Below are 16157 nucleotides of genomic sequence, written 5' to 3'. Positions count from 1 at the left end.
GCTCGCACACCGCCGCTCCCCTCGCCTCGCCCCCTCCGCCCGGGGCAGCTCCGCCGGGGCTCCCTCCGGGGAGCCGGAGGCGGCCGAGGGCCCTCGGTGCGCCCGTTACGGCCGTTACGGCCGTTGGGGCAACGGCAGCGCCGCCCCGCCGCTGAGGCGGAGCCCGCCTGTGGGGGCGCGGCCATGGCGGGGCGGCTCCGCCTGAGGAGAGGCGGGCGTGAGGCGAGGCGAGCCCGCCCCGCTGCGCTGCCGGCGGCTGGGGACGTCTCACCTCATCTGTCACCAGTTCTGCTCGCCTGCCCAGCTGTCAAAACAGGGGGTGTCTTTTTCATTCCAGCTCACAAAGTACCAAAGGGGAACGGGGCTTTAATGCCTGTGTTTGGACACAAGCAATTATCCCTAATTATTGTTTTTCTTTTCAGCCTGCCCGTCCCGCTGGAGAGCCAGCAGATGAGCATGCCCTAATCCTCCCCAGTCGGCTGATCTCAGTGGGTTTTGCGGGACAAGCCGGGCGAGAAGGCTCCGTGGCTTTCATCTCGATGTGAGTTTTGAACTGATTGAAACTCGTTGCGATGGGAGAATTAACCTCGGAGCCCAGGCTTTCAATGGCCCCTGATAAGAGATTATACGTGTTGATGGCAAGCTTTTCTTGGCAAAATGTTTTCAAAGGGCTCGGAGCTGTTAAATCAAAGCACTATTGAATTGGTGGTAGGCCCCTTTAGAGCTCTCCCTCCTTCTTCATTCCCTGGTGCTATGTGTTGGTAATTACTGGCAGGGGTGGGAGAAGGGAAACAGAAAATCCTCTCGGAGATACACACCCATGCGCACCAGGGTGATGAGCAGCGTTGGCCAGAGAACCACAGGGAAGCCAGAGGAAACTTCTCTTAATCCCACGGAGGAAAACTGCCTAGATGCTCAGGCCAGCACAAGATAAATCCTGTTCTGCTGCCAGTCTCCTTTCACATGCCTGCTTCTTGCTTTCGCAGGGCTGCAGTAGCAATCCAAGGATCTGTGCTTCAGTGTTATTTCCTCCATAATTTACCCTTATTAAAAATTTATGTAAGAAAAAAAAAAATCACAGAAAAGCTAGAGAGGCTATGTGGATCTTTCAGCTGTGAATATCCATGTGGATGACAAAAGCTAGGTAATACTTAAGATGTGCATCAACCTTGACGAGACTGCTTTAACCAGAGTTTCCTTATTCTCTGTCTGTCTGAAGTTTGTGTACTGAAATTACACATCTCAGTAACGAGTCACCATAATTGTGAACTTTGGATCACATTTGGTTGAGTATTTTCTCTTCCACTGTCTGAGAAAGGGGGACATTGAAAAAGCCTGTGGGCCAAAGCAAAAGCTGTCTGCTCTCAACCAGAGAATCTCTGTGCACTGATTCACCTGGATTTTGTAAATGAAAGTGTGTCTCTTCCGAGACAGTTTAGGGGTCACAGGGTATGTTTCTGATCTTAATTGTGGAAGGCTAACGCCTAACAGAAGAAAAAAGAAAAAAAAAAAAAAGGAGAAAAAAAAAAAAAAAAAGGAAAAATGAGGAGGAAATACATATTTTCTACCAGACAGACAATCCACCTCAAGAGAAATGCTTACAAGAATGAGGCACTCACCACAGAAAGCTGTTGAGCTGGAAAAAGAACAATGTTCAACTCTACTCTGGAGTCTGTTGGCAGGCAAAGAGATGTGTTTGGGTGGGCCAAACCTCTGTTATATGGATATTACTCAGGACTTAAGGACATTCTTATTAAAATAACATTCTGGTTCGATGGTGAGGGAAGTAAATTATTGATATCCACTTCCAGAAACATATGAACACAAAAAGTCTGCTAGAGCTGCTAACAGTAAAATTCACCCTGTCCGATACTGTAGCTTTGCATTGGTAGTGAAGAGGCAGTGGGAGCAGCAGCAGTATGGCAATCATAAAACTGCAGCAGAGCAGGGCAGGGTGATGGAAGCTGGCGTCAGGCAGTGCATGAGTGGAGAGAAATTAATCTGAGGAAGGTGCTTGTTCAGGAAGTCCTTCCACCAAATCCATCAAGAATAGCACTGCAGAGCCAGAACTCCTTTGCAGGTCTGCTTGCCTGGCCCCCATGTGTGTTCACTTGGAGGGCTTGATGGGAGAACACCTGGAAAATAACTTGGAGAGAAGAGATCAGCCTGGCCAGAAGCTGGGCTGCTGTAAGCCTCAACAGCGATGCAGGCGCTACAGCTAGATGTCTCAGCAGACGCTCCCAGCTGTAGGAGGAGACCTGGGTTCAGGTCGATTGGAAGTGTGCACTGAGTGCTGCTAATCACACTACTTGCGTAGCTAGTTTTTCAAATCGATATTTTATTATGTTTGCCATTTTTCTCCAATTATATCACATGTATCTGAAGTCTTTTGTTTAAAATGGGGAGATGTTTTTGGTTTTAGACTGCTCTGCTGCTGTCTTTGGTTCCCAGCTCCTGATCCAAGATTGAGCCAATGTAATTTACCGAAACCTCCAAGGCCTTGAGCTTAGCCACTTTTAATCCCTATAGGTATTTGCCAGAAGAGACCTTGCCATCTTTTTTTTTTTTTTTAAATTTATTTAAAAACTTGAGCTACAGTTACTAAAATATTATGATTAAACTGAAAGCAATTGCACAGGCAGTGTGAATGCCAGAACAGTAACCTTTATTTTTTAAGTGTAATTAAATTGCCACCAAAATTCAAGTTTTGGGGGATCCAAATGTTTCCTTACAAAACCACTCAACTTGTACCATATCAATAATATTTCCTGCCAACAGATCATTTAGTCGGAGGCTTGGTAGTAATTAGAAAATTTGTTTTTGAGATTATTTTTGTTTTTCATTTGTTTTTGTTAAATGGTATCTCAACAACAACCGGAATGGCAAAATGCATGTTTCGGCTTATTCAGTGCCTACTGTTGACTGGGCCTGTGAGTGCTGTGGGGAAGCTGGGAAGAATAATTACAATTTTACTTGTTCTGACTGTTTGGATTGTTAGAATGTTCTGCAATAGATCCTAGAGAGTTCACAAGCTGTGCAGGGTCTCAGCAGAATTTGTACATTGTACAGGACCTCTTCTTTGGTGAAGTGCCTGAATTGTCACTAAACTGTTGCAAAGCTTGTCAGGAAGAGTGTACTTGCAGAGTTTATACTCTCCACAGAAGCAAACAGCTGCAATGTGGATTTTATAGCTTACAGAGGATGAAAGAAACCTGCAATAGTTATAGTGTATAGTATAGAGTGGCTTTATATATATTTGGCAACTCTGAATAGACATCTGGGGCCAAGGCTGTTTCATTAGTCATTGCTACTTCAGAAATGCCTGCAAGTCCTGTACAGTTAGAAAGTTTGCCACATAAAACAGCGTGTGTCCAATTTATAAAATTAAAGAGATGGTTTCAGTCCCAAAGACCTTAAAATTTATATATTCAGTGAGAAGTGGCAGTTGTATCCAACAAACATATGGTGGAAACGTGGTATAACAGCTATACCTTTATCAGTCACAGAGGCAGCTGCAGCACACCAGCTCTCAGCCATGGTCACAGATGGACATCTGAGACAGAGGTTGTCTCTTTCACCAGAGGAGAGAGACCCACAGTATCTACAACACAGACAGAGCTTCTGAGGTTCTTGGGAACAGAAAAATATTTGGGGTCAGTAGCTTCTGTGGAAGACTTAAATCATTTTTAGCTATAAGTCAGTTCTGCTTTTGAGCTCTCATTTTTAGTAAGTAGGTTCTTTTTGAAGGTAGAGTATTTGTAGTGCTATTACTTGTTCAAGGAAAATGTCATTAGAGAAGATTGTTACATTTCTGTTTAGTGTGATGCATTGCAGTGGAGTTTGAAAAAAAAAAAAGAGAGAGAAAAAAGAAGAAAGGAAAAAAGGAAATACAGAGAAGGAAGGAAGGAAGAAAGGATGGGAAGGAAGGAGGGAGGGAGGAAACAAGGGAGGGAAAGACAGAAAGAAAGAGAAAGAGAGAAAGAGAGAAAGAGAGAAAGAGAGAAAGAGAGGAAGGAAGGAAGGAAGGAAGGAAGGAAGGAAGGAAGGAAGGAAGGAAGGAAGGAAGGAAGGAAGGAAGGAAGGAAGGAAGGAAAGAAGGAAGTAAAGAAGGAAGGGAGAGAGAGAGAAAGAGAGAAGGAGAGAAAGAAAGAGAGGAGGAGAGAAGGAGAGAAGGAGAGAAAAAGAAAGAAAGAAAGAAAGAAAGAAAGAAAGAAAGAAAGAAAGAAGGAAAGAAAGAAGGAAAGAAAGAAGGAAAGAAAGAAGGAAAGAAAGAAGGAAAGAAAGAAAGAAAGAGAAAGAAAGAAAGAAAGAAAGAAAGAAAGAAAGAAAGAAAGAAAGAAAGAAAGAAAGAAAGAAAGAAAGAAAGAAAGAAAGAAGAAAGAAAGAAAGAAAGAAAGAAAGAAAGAAAGAAAGAAAGAAAGAAAGAAAGAAAGAAAGAAAGAAAGAAAGAAAGAAAGAAAGAAAGAAAGAAAGAAAGAAAGAAAGAAAGAAAGAAAGAAAGAAAGAAAGAAAGAAAGAAAGAAAGAAAGAAAGAAAGAAAGAAAGAAAGAAAGAAAGAAAGAAAGAAAGAAAGAAAGAAAGAAAGAAAGAAAGAAAGAAAGAAAGAAAGAAAGAAAGAAAGAAAGAAGGAAAGAAGGAAAGAAGGAAAGAAGGAAAGAAAGAAAGAAGATAAAGAAAATCTGCAAGCACAAGATGAGTTCTGTGCAGACCACCCCCATCATCCCACCCCACAGCCATTTTTTTTCTGGTTTATAAGAACCAAAGGCAAAAATACCCCACCGAACAGCAGGTTCCGTAAGCCACAGAGAAGAAATTGCGAGTCATTACATGCAAATACTGCAAGGGAAAGAAATGGTGGGCAGCTGAGTTTAAGGATGTTAAAACACAGGCAAAGACAAGTTGAGAGTCACAACTGTTGTTAGTGGATTCAGACATTACTCGGTGGCTGACAGATCTTTTGTTGACACCTCTGGATATTTAGTTAACTCTGGCCCACTCTCCATGGGTTATCTTGCTAGTATACAGAGTAATGTGTGCAGAATCAAGTATTCGTTGCAGGGGCAGAAACATGCTTTAATTCACTTTTCTGCTTCCTATATCAATTTCATAACTGAATCTTTCTTCAGAATCTTTTTCTTAATGTCCTGTAGCTATAGCTCAATTAAATCCATTATATTCATTTATTATTTTATGCAAACTGTTTCTCTCATCCTACTGTTGCTGTGTTAAATAGTTCTTTAAATAGTACCTAAAAACAATAACAACAACAACAAAAAATTAAAAAAAAAAAAAACCACTCTAAATACATGGTTCCTAAAAAATCAAATCTCTTTTGATTTTTTTGATTTTTCTCTCACTGGAAAGAATATACTCATTTCCCATCTCAGAGCTACAAAATCTTCTGCAAAACTTGCCATTTACCCCCAAAACAATATTATAGCTGGCCTACACAGATCCTTCAGACTCTCTTGTACATACAAATGCAGAACTCATACCAACTCATGACCTTCCACACTGGACCTGTGTACACAGATGTACACTGACACAAGTACTTAAAGGATTTCTTTAAAGGGATCTTGCTGGTTGGCTGATGTTTCGAATATTTTGTCACCACAAGGGCCTTTGCTTTCTTAGCAATGCATTCAAACCCATTCATTGATGAGCAGGTACACAGCCTATTCTTGTTTAAAAGCTGGGAGGATGACAAACCTCTCAATCTAAAATAAGCAAGACTGTACAAGACTGTAGGAAGACTGTATACTGTAGGAGACTTCTTCCTTTTTCTTTTTTTTTTTTTTTTTTTTTTTTGAATGGACAATATTTATTGAATATTTATTGAACAGTTTGTCTTAATTCTGATATTTAATTTCCATCCTTTTTATTTTTGTTTTGATAGCCCTCCTTGATCTCTCTCTACCCCACATCTTTAAAGTACCCATGTAAATTTCCCTGGGAATGCATTAAAGCAGAACAGGATTCCTTGTTTGAGAACACAGACATGGCAAGCGGCTGGCTGAATGAGTGCAAGTGGGGCTGGATTTTGCAAGCTTGTGCAGCTAGCTGGAGACAGGCAAAGAAATGGATTTTTACATGCAATTATCATGGCACAGCTTTGAAGCTAAGATGATGGCTATGCCTTGTCTTTTATACCCATGGAGGTGAGAACCTAGACAGAAATAAGGGAAGAGGTTGTAGGCATCAAACTTTCTTACATTATAACATAGCTCAAAAACATAGGCATATTGGAAAACAATGGCTTTCTAGCAGAGTGACCAGTTTGCAGCTCACAAACTCTGTGTAGTCTGCAAGCAGCAAGTGCAGCTCCCATGCCTCATAATCAGTGACTAACTGTGTCTATCCCAAATCCCCAGTAAACTGCAATACCATAGGGTTTGAAGAGCCCAGAAGCACCAGGTCATCTTGTGCTGCAGCCTCATACGCAGCCTTGCCATCTCTCCCAGCAGAGCAGCCTTTTGCATATCTCAGGTGCTGCGTTTCCCTCTCTTCAGAGGCACGGAAGTGTGTGATACACATCTTTCAGCTCTCAGTCCCTGAAGACGGTGCCATACTAATTGTAGTATGAGATGCTGCTCGTGGCTGGCCTAAAGATTATAGCGCAGGATTAGGAGGCATGTCACTCTGTGACATAATGTGAACTTTGACTTTCTTATAAAAATCCAGCAATCCATATTCCCTGCAGAAAAGCAAGGGATAGAGTCTCAATATGCCTGCCAAATTACGCTGCTACTTGAGAGCACCAGCCCAGACTTGAGTCTAGCCTCCAGCTGCGGCCAACTTCTGAGACAAGGGAAAATGACAACCTTCCCAGACAGAATAGAGTAGCTGCAGAATCCACTAAGGTAGAAATACCTTGTTTTCACATTGCAGGCCTCTAGCCAAAGCTGTAGCACATGACATCTATCTTCAGTGGAGTTTGGTTAAATCTTTTCAATGCATTATATATTTCAGATGCTTTCATTTGAAATACCAATGAGTAATATAATTTCATAACAAGGATATAGTTAATAAGAAATATTTATACAAGTTAATTTTAACTAATATGCATAACTGTTATTTATGTGTGTCATGTTTAGCTTACCTCAAGATGAGGAAACACTTTCCTCATTTTTAATAGTCCATAACCCATAAAGAAATGCCCAAGTACAGTGATAATGATAGTTTTAAGACTGCAAAACCAGTGCTCATTGATCTATAGGACTGGGAAAGTAAAACTTTTCCTGTTTTCCAGTAGGGAATTATTCACACAATTGCATTTTTCCTATTTAAATTTTCAGTCTTTAACCTCAGTGTCCAATAAATATTTTTGTAGAAACATGACAATGGAACCCTAAGACACAACTATAGCTAACTGGATGAATAATCACAACAAAATAATTCATGGGATGAGTGTTTCCCTTTTATCTCAATTTTATCGGAATTATTTTAGCAGATGTCGGCATCTTAAATGCAGTTGTTATTAGAAGTGGTTGAGCATGTCTTGAGAAATAATTGTTGAACTTCAAGACATTTATGATCAGCTGCAGTGATGATGTGCTGTAGATTAGAACCTAGAAAGCAGATTATTGCAGGCATGCTCAGTTTACAGATGTAGCTGTGTTAGTTTTTGGTGTCCTAGGGAAAAGTATTCTAAGATATTGAAACCAGCTGCTTCTCCTGTTAGTGCACCGGATGCTTATCTTCTTGCTCTATATATCAAAATATCAGTGTCAAAATTTGCCATTACTGCATGAACTGCAGACACTTTGATCTACAGATAAGATAAGATGGTTCAGTCTGTATTAAGTAGCAGCTGCCCTTAGTGTATTTAAAAATGCAATAAAGTAGAATATTTTGATTATTTTTCTCTAAACACATGACAAGCATGAAATAAAGCAAATTAAGGAAAGCAATAGGACAGTCAACAAATCAACAAATTATCTTAAAATACCAAATGAATTTTTAGAAATTATTTTGACCTAAATATTTTTACATTTGTAAAAATCTCAGTCTCAGGGGATTTTATATATATACATATATACAAATGTAATTCTGTGGAAACAAAATTCAAAGTGTCATTATAACCTTCAAACTGTAAATTCTGAGTGTCAGCTCACTGCAAATGTTGCTTTGACCCTGTGAAACCTTTGAGATAATTACCAAAACGTAAGGTGTAAGATTCAGGAAATATGGAGAACTTTTGAAATGCATCTCTGAAATGACAATGGATCCTCTAAAAATGGGTTTGTAATTTGAGCAAAGTGAGGAGTGGAAAAAGCATGAAAATGAGAGAGGAGGTAGGTGGCAGCTAAACTTACATGCAAAAGAAGTGGTATCCATCATTTATTTGAGAATTGAAGAAGTATTTCACACACCTGTATGTTTTGTGGCAGAGGTGGCTCACAATAATTAGAGATCTTGGTGATTCTTTTCTGAGAATGACTACAAAACTGCTGCTCCAAATGCACTTGTTTGACAAAATGCATGAACCCATTTATCACAGATTGAACTCCCAGATGCCCTCAATACCATCTCCAGTCACCAAAAGTGATTGCAAACCTCCCCTGGGTCAAAAAAAGGCCCATTAGAAGCATTGCTCTCCTACCCATCTGCTGAAACTGTTACTGGGGCAGCTAATTATGTTTCACTCTTTCACTTCCAGAACCAAACACATCTCTCAGTGTCTAGATCATTGATTACACTAGCTGGAAATATTTGCTGTAATCATAGACAGTGAACTTCAGCCTTAAAACAGAGAGAATAAGCTTTCCACTTCTTTTTTACTTTGTAAAACTGTTTAGAACTGGGGAGAAAACAGGGACAGCAAATGTACTGCAGGTAAAATGTCTAACTATAGCTTATAATAAATTTTGTGTTCTTGATAGAATTATACTTACATTTCATTTTCATGCCGTGCCATTGATACAGTGTCTGAACATGTCAAGTGCAATGTCAGCACTTTTTAATCTTTTCAGTACATATTGCGCTGTGTATGGAAATGGGAAAATACTTTTCTGTACTGAGAAATTATTAGTCTTTAGTTAAAATGGATTTAGTAGGGAGCAGTGGCTGGGTTGAAAAAAAAAATTGCAGTGCTGGGCTGCACTAAGTGAGATTCAGCAAGCAGCAAGCACTCTTCTCTCAGTTTCAGAAGTCAATACTCCTGAAGTGTGATGGAGCCATCTGGCACAAAGGTACCTGGATACACATGTCCCACCAAAAGGGAGTTGCACAAAAATCTTGCAGAAGATGGGCTATCTTTGGCTAAAATAGATCAATAAGACTGTGATCACTGCTTATTGAAGCTGGGAAGACAACTTTTTAAAGGATGGAAAGAGTTCTCCAGATGGTCCAGACAGATTTGTGTTGAATTCTTGTCTGCTATTCTGCCTCTCTGCTCTTCTCTTCTTTCAGCTTGTTACAGCACACATACCCTTTCTGCCCCAAAATTTTCTAAACAGATATAACTCATTTTGTTTCATCCAGTAACATATTGTATGCTGATCAAAGTAATTTAATTAGTCAATGTTCTGCTAATTGTTTTGGAAAGATGTTTAAAAGAAGGCAAGCTATTTTTGTGTATATTTCATTAGGATGTCATCCTAACCCACCCCATGTTCTGCGTAATGATAAGGTCAATTAACTTTTATCCCAAATATATTTATTGTCTGACAGCCAGTTGTGAGTATTGATCATGTGCTAGTTACTGAAGTATATTATATTAGATTATTATAATTACAGGGCTATTTCCAAATTTTTCCCTTCCTTGTTTAGTGGCATATTGCAATGGACAGCAGCAATAGGGAGATCACTGCTGTGCACAAAGAAAGTGTTCCAGAAATGTAGTGATTTCTGTAGCATGTGTCATAAGTAGTAAATTGGGGGTATGAAAAGTGTGCTGGGGAAGCTCTTCTAGGGAATTATAACAGCCACAAATGAGCAAGGAAGAGTAGCAGTAAAGCTACATCACTGACAATCAGCTGTTGGATACAGCTTAAACTATTAACAAGCATTTCTGCTGTTATTGTACATGTTAACCTTCATGACCTTCACAACAGCCTTTTATCAGCAAGAATACAGCTGGCTGGCCCAGCTGACTGTACGTTAGGAATAATTAACCTTAGTTATGAAAGCATTGCTTGCATACTTTTCAAAATGCAAACTTGAAAGAAGACAATGTTCTAAACACAGTTTCATCCAGCAGAAATTAGTACAAACATAATACATTTTCCTCAGTGGAGGTTGTCCATAGGAGTCCTGTAAGTAAATTCAGAGAATAACATTATTTGCAAGAAATACATTTCTCAGCTCTTTTCATATTGTTATACTATCCTTGGACAAAGAAAAGTAAGTGGTGGGATGCAATATGAGTTTTCTGATCTTTTTTCTTTGGGTTCTTTTTTATTAGGAGCAATTTCAGCTTATGGAAAACATCCACGTGGAGACAACATGGAACCAGAAATTCTCTGAAGTCATTATCATTGGAAAAGGTCTTAAACCAGAATAATGCATTCAGATAAGCCTCCTCTCTTTCTCAGAAAGATATTCTTTTTGGATTCATAAAGCTGTTATTTTCTTTTTATTGCCTCTCCCATAGTTTTGTTGATGGTTTGGTTTTGCATCATCTGATGGAGTTTTAAGCAAACTAATGGAAAAGGGCAAGATAACAAAGACAATTTTTTCTAGGAAGAAAATTTTATGTACCTTTCCCAATATTCTATTGCTTTAAGTTAAACTTAAACTTAAATATTATATGTGATGCTCTTGAAGTTCTTCCAGACAAAACTAGAGAAGATCCTGAGGATTGCTCGTCAATGCTTTTTCTGCATTGTGTCAGAAGTGGCTGAAGCAATTTAGTTACAGTGTACAAGCGCCAGAACCTTTATGGTGTTGGAAAGTTGCTTTTCGTGAGCTGGGTGGCCAAAAATGTGCTAAGGTTGGCCCCACTTCACTTAGAGATGACTCCAGATTAAGAACATAGGAGAACCATAATTTGTTTGAAATGCTTGCGTAGACTCCTGTTGGATCTTCAGACATCACTTCTGACATCCTGAGATCTGAAATGCTTAGTTGCAGACAAAACCAGCTCACAATAAGCTAATGAAAAACTTGTTGAATGGGAAGAGGATTGCTACATAGCTCCAAAGATAAGTGTAGGGAAAACTGAAGGGAAAACTTCTTCACCAAGCAGTTGATCATAGATGTAGTTAATCACACAGGCATATTTTCTTTTCTTATCTGCTGGTATATGTGTGTGTTATCAGCCGTGAAATTGGTTACAGCACTGGAAACAACCACTTTCAGAACAGGCTTTGTATCCTTGCTCTCTCCACAGGAATTTTGAAAATATTTCTTACCTGACCGCTGGCAGGATATTTGTAATACTTTGCCAGCACATCAATAACAATACATATAAAAAGAATTTCAGAATCTTACACCAAATTTTGCCCTTCACTACACTAATGTTAATACAGAGAAAAGCTACTGCATTTCTACTTGTGTAACTAAAAGCAGAGTTTTGCCTTAAGCAACATGAGTGCAAATGGCAAGGTATTAAAAACACAGATGTAGAGAGGGAGGTCCATGTGTGGAAATGGTTTATATTAAGAGGCAGTTGCTGAAGCATATGAGAGTTTTAGCCATGCAAGGACCATTTGGCCCAATATTTTTCTTTGTGAGTAGTAGTTTTAAAGAAATCTATCATAAAGATAATTTGTTCTACTTACCTATAAGCGCCTCAGATCACTCCCCCTCTCCTTGCACCCTGGACCAGACCTGAAATCCTGGTTGTCCATATACACAGTTGGGGTTAACAGTGCAGCCATTATTTTTTTCACAGCATCAGGGAATTATTTCTGGTGAATCAGAATGTTGTCGCTTGTGACAAATGGCTGCATAGAATGCATAAACCTTTTATTTTCCCTGCACACTAAAGGCCCGCACAAAATGTCAATGTTTCATTGTAACACCTGCAGAAATTTCTGAGAATAAAGGTTTAGTAAAATATGAATTCAGGTCTCTTCATGTTGAATAAAGATGATAGAAAATATTAAGCAAAATGATTACCCTTTTTCTTTGCCTCCTGGGTACCCTCGGCACCTGCCTTCAGCATTGCTAATAACAGAGTAATCATAGGTGAGTAATACTCCAATAATAGAGTGATACTCTAATAACAGATGAATAATATGCTTATCTTGTTTTTTGGTTGCCTTTCTGAGACATAGATCTTGGTCACTGTGGTCAGAGCTTCTGATGCCTTCATCAAAATATTCCTCAGGGTCATGGTTGACTGTGTGGAAAAAAAGCATCAAGCATGGAGTTAATGATTGAATCATAACAGACAATTGTTGTAATTCTAAACTTTGCAATTAATTTAATGTTTAATTTTTCAGCCTGAAGTTCTTTTCATGACATTTAAACATTAAGAAAATAATACAATTACTTTTAAGATATCTTGTGCTGTTTCCCCTGTCACAGATCTCTGTACTGTTTCCAATGACTCGGCCATGCTTAAATCTCTGAATAGGTAGAAGTCTCTACATGATTTGTGTGTCTGGAGATTGAATCATTGCTAATGTGTTTTGCACTGAAAGATCCTATTGTGCCTGTGGAGTAGGTGGATCTCCTGTTTTTGTTTACTGCCAGACTGAGTTTGGGTGGCCTCTGGGGAGTGTGTGTTTGTGTGAGTGGACATGTGAAATCAGCAGAGGTCTGGGCATATGCCAGACAACTTCATTTTGGCTTGCTGCTAGTACTCTCTACACTAGAAAAACAATAATACATTTGTCTGAAAATTGTACACACCGTAGAGAATATTATTTTATTCATAATAACACAAAATAAATCCAGAGGCTCTTTGATGGTGAAGATGGAGAGGAGGCAGGTCTAGAAGGCAAAAGTAATGCTTCTGTTTGAGTCTTGTTGGCTATACCTTTTTTTATCTGAGCTGAACAGCCTAGAAAAGGCAGGAAACATCCCCAGATCCTGCTCTGTGTCCTGACCATGAGAGTTTGGGCTCCTACCAAACATTATGGACTATGTGGCAAGTGACTTTCTGCTCCTCCAGATCCTGGCCATGTCACACAGGCAGGTGGGACATGTGGAGGAGGCTGTCCAGGCAGACACTTTCGGGGCTTACCCACAGTGCAGGAGAGCATGTACCTGAATACATTTTAGTGCTCAGTGCACACAAGATTTTCCCTGAGCAAGCTAGCTGAATGGCCCTAAGCTGGATCAAAAAGGTTTCAGAAGGTAATCAGTGTAGCTGGCTGGTGAACTGAGCTTCAAAGTCACTTGATCTTGCAGGGTAGATATTATCACCTCAAGATTTATACTTGCTTAAAAATAGCACTGGTGCTGAGGAAATGAAAACTCCTCACTAACCTACAACACTCAAAGGATGCACAGTTACTTTTGCTTGCCACTTTCCACTGTTGTTTGTTTGTTTTTAACCTCTGTCTTTTTTCAATAATCTGAACAAGTAGCCAGAAGTCACTCACTCCTAATCAAGGAAGACACTGTAGTCTGTGAGTCCCAGATAGCGGCACTGGTGTAGGCTCTGTATATGTGTAATAATTTATTACCATAAATGGCTCCATCTACCAGCATATGCATAATTGCTTATAACTTAGCAGATTCAATAAAGCTGCTGTTATTTCTTGCAAATGTCTTTTTGAGTGTGTCTCTTAGTATGGCGCCAGAAGTGAAATAAATTTCACTACTTAGCTTCTTTGCTGTGACTGACTGAATGACTTCAGGCATGGCTGTGAGCAATACTTCATCCTCAGATGCAATGCATACACATGGTTTATTTGTGAAAAACAGATTTTCCAAAGATGCATTGAAAACTATACAAAATAGATAAAGGAAGGGAAAGTAATCAGGATGCCACACTGATTATAAAACACAAGGCAGAGGATATATATATATATATTTATTTTTTTTTTTACTATATAATCTTGAATACTTTGGAAAAATACCTAAGAGAAATGTAATGTTTCTTATTACATCAACCGACAATAAAATTAAAATCAGAACAAAGAATAGGATTTATGTGAAAGTTTGGCATACGTACAGATGAACTTCTCAGATGCTGGAAAGTGCTAAGAATCAGCAACAATGAAGCTACCAAGCTTATATTGTCATGGCATCGGAGCTGGACTGTGTTATTGATCACCAAACCGGCAAAAAAGCCAAGGACAGAAACAGCTGAAATAACAGATGATTCACACAAGGTCAAGTACAGACATAAACATAAAATGAAGCAAACCAAATCAGGTCTTGTGCGCTGAGGGGAAAGCAACATAGATGTTACAGGAAAGCATTTGACAGTTGCGACAGTCACTTTTTTCATGATGTTGCCTCCAGAAAAGAAATCACGAAGCAAAAATATACATGTAATGATAGAACAATTCCCCTTAATTTTACAGCATGCAGATGGTGAGAGTAAGATCTTCTTTGGTGGGCTTGCCTTCACTAATACCTGTTAAGTAAACCCTTGGGAAGCAAAGATTAAAAATTGTGTATATGTGCGATGGCAGCCATGACCATGGCAACTGGCTCAAACTATGGAGTAGCAAGCTTTACAAGAAACAGCAGGATGGAGTTACAAGAGGTACCTTCCCTGCAGACTGGCACAATGCTCTGGGCAAAACTTTTTCAATAGTACTCATGGGGAGTTATTTCGGGGTGACATGCACTGACAGGTCCAGCCAAAATTAGGTCTCACAGACAGCACCTTCAGAGCACAGCTGGGAAGCACAGAGAGCCCCTCCCCTGCTTTTTGGAGGCAAGGAATGGACTGAAAAGCTTTGAACAACATAACGTAACAATAACATTATGCTGTGTATGATTCCAGCTTAATGCATTTCATGTAGGAAGATACTTCATTTGTACAGAGATGCTTTTTGGGACAATTCATACCTGCTTGAAGACCAGCACTTAGAAATCAGCTGAGTTGAAAGCAATGCAATCACCATCAAGGAGTTGCAATTCCCTTCAAGAATAAATAAATAAATAAATATATAAAATACAACACAAATTGACAACCATGTGGAAATGCAGAATCTTAAATAAAGTTATACAGCTAATGGAATGGATGAGCAATATGGTAGCTATTAAAAACCAGACAAACCATACATGTGTATTGTTCAAATCTAAAATAAAATCACATGATGTGGAAGAGAAATAGAATTGCCCTGTAATTAAACTGATAATTGAATGTGTTCAGTTTCATATAGGAAAATAGATGTATACCAGTTCTGTAAATCAAGTACATACACTTCTGCATTCATGTAGTTCATACTCATGTTAACTATTTCTTGACACAAAAACTATGCAGAAATGTTCTTAAATTTACAGGTTAAGGAAAATTGCAAACGCTTTCCTGAATGCATCTGCAAAGCAGCTTATGTTATTCATCTCTAAAGCAAAAAAAATATGTATTGTGCATTTCCACAGCGTGCACAGTTTTTGAAGGAAGAAAAAATTGTGCAAGAAGGAAAGAAAGTTGCCTTAACAGCCCTTTCTATATATTGAAGGAGGGAGGGTGCTCTGCTGTGTGTGACCCCAAGCACAAGGTTCGGGATCAGAGATGTGGGTATAACTCCATGCTTTTTCTCACAGCATGGTCAAAGAGAAATCACCAAAGGCAAGGCAAGTAAGTTCCTTCATGGCTCCTGAACCAGCAGGGTGAATCAGAGACCCACAAAGAAAGCCTCAGCTCAGCATCTGGAAAGAGTGAGGCATCTCAGGAAGCTGAGCCACAATGACACATACACACAGGAGGTCCTCGCAGAGCGGTCGCCAGCTTCCAGTGTGGAGCTGCATTTACGCTTCTGCTCCTCTCTGGAGCATGGCAATTTCATTACTTGGGATTCAAAGTCCTTGGCTGCCATACTGAGTCAGGCTCCTCATCTTTAAAACACAGCCAACAAAACTACTGCCAGCTAGCTTTTGGTAGCCTACCAGTCTGTTCAAATACTGGTGTGCAGCCTGTGAAGAAAGAGGCCCACCTCTCACACTCTGGTGCACAGAAGCATCAGAAAGCAGCTTTAACCTCTACTGGAGAAATATACAGCCTGTGTAGCTGCTGCATAGCCAGAAAAATGGGATCTAGTGCACGCTGGCAACTAGAACATGGGTATTTTAAGATATATATG

At 39.6% G+C, this 16157-nt stretch overlaps 1 long non-coding RNA gene across 1 annotated transcript; it reads left to right on the top strand.

The window, feature by feature from the left end:
* Positions 1-205: 205 nt before the first annotated feature.
* LOC137848237 (uncharacterized) lies at positions 206-12001 on the top strand. The gene is made up of 3 exons (XR_011091231.1): positions 206-345; positions 423-541; positions 10406-12001. It is a non-coding gene; the product is annotated as an uncharacterized lncRNA (long non-coding RNA).
* The last annotated feature ends 4156 nt before the right edge of the window (positions 12002-16157 follow it).

The sequence above is a fragment of the Anas acuta genome, chromosome Z, assembly GCF_963932015.1.
Source record: "Anas acuta chromosome Z, bAnaAcu1.1, whole genome shotgun sequence".
NCBI lineage: Eukaryota > Metazoa > Chordata > Aves > Anseriformes > Anatidae > Anas > Anas acuta.
The sequence above is the reverse complement of the archived record's forward strand: the minus strand, read 5'-3'. Positions and strand labels throughout refer to the sequence as shown.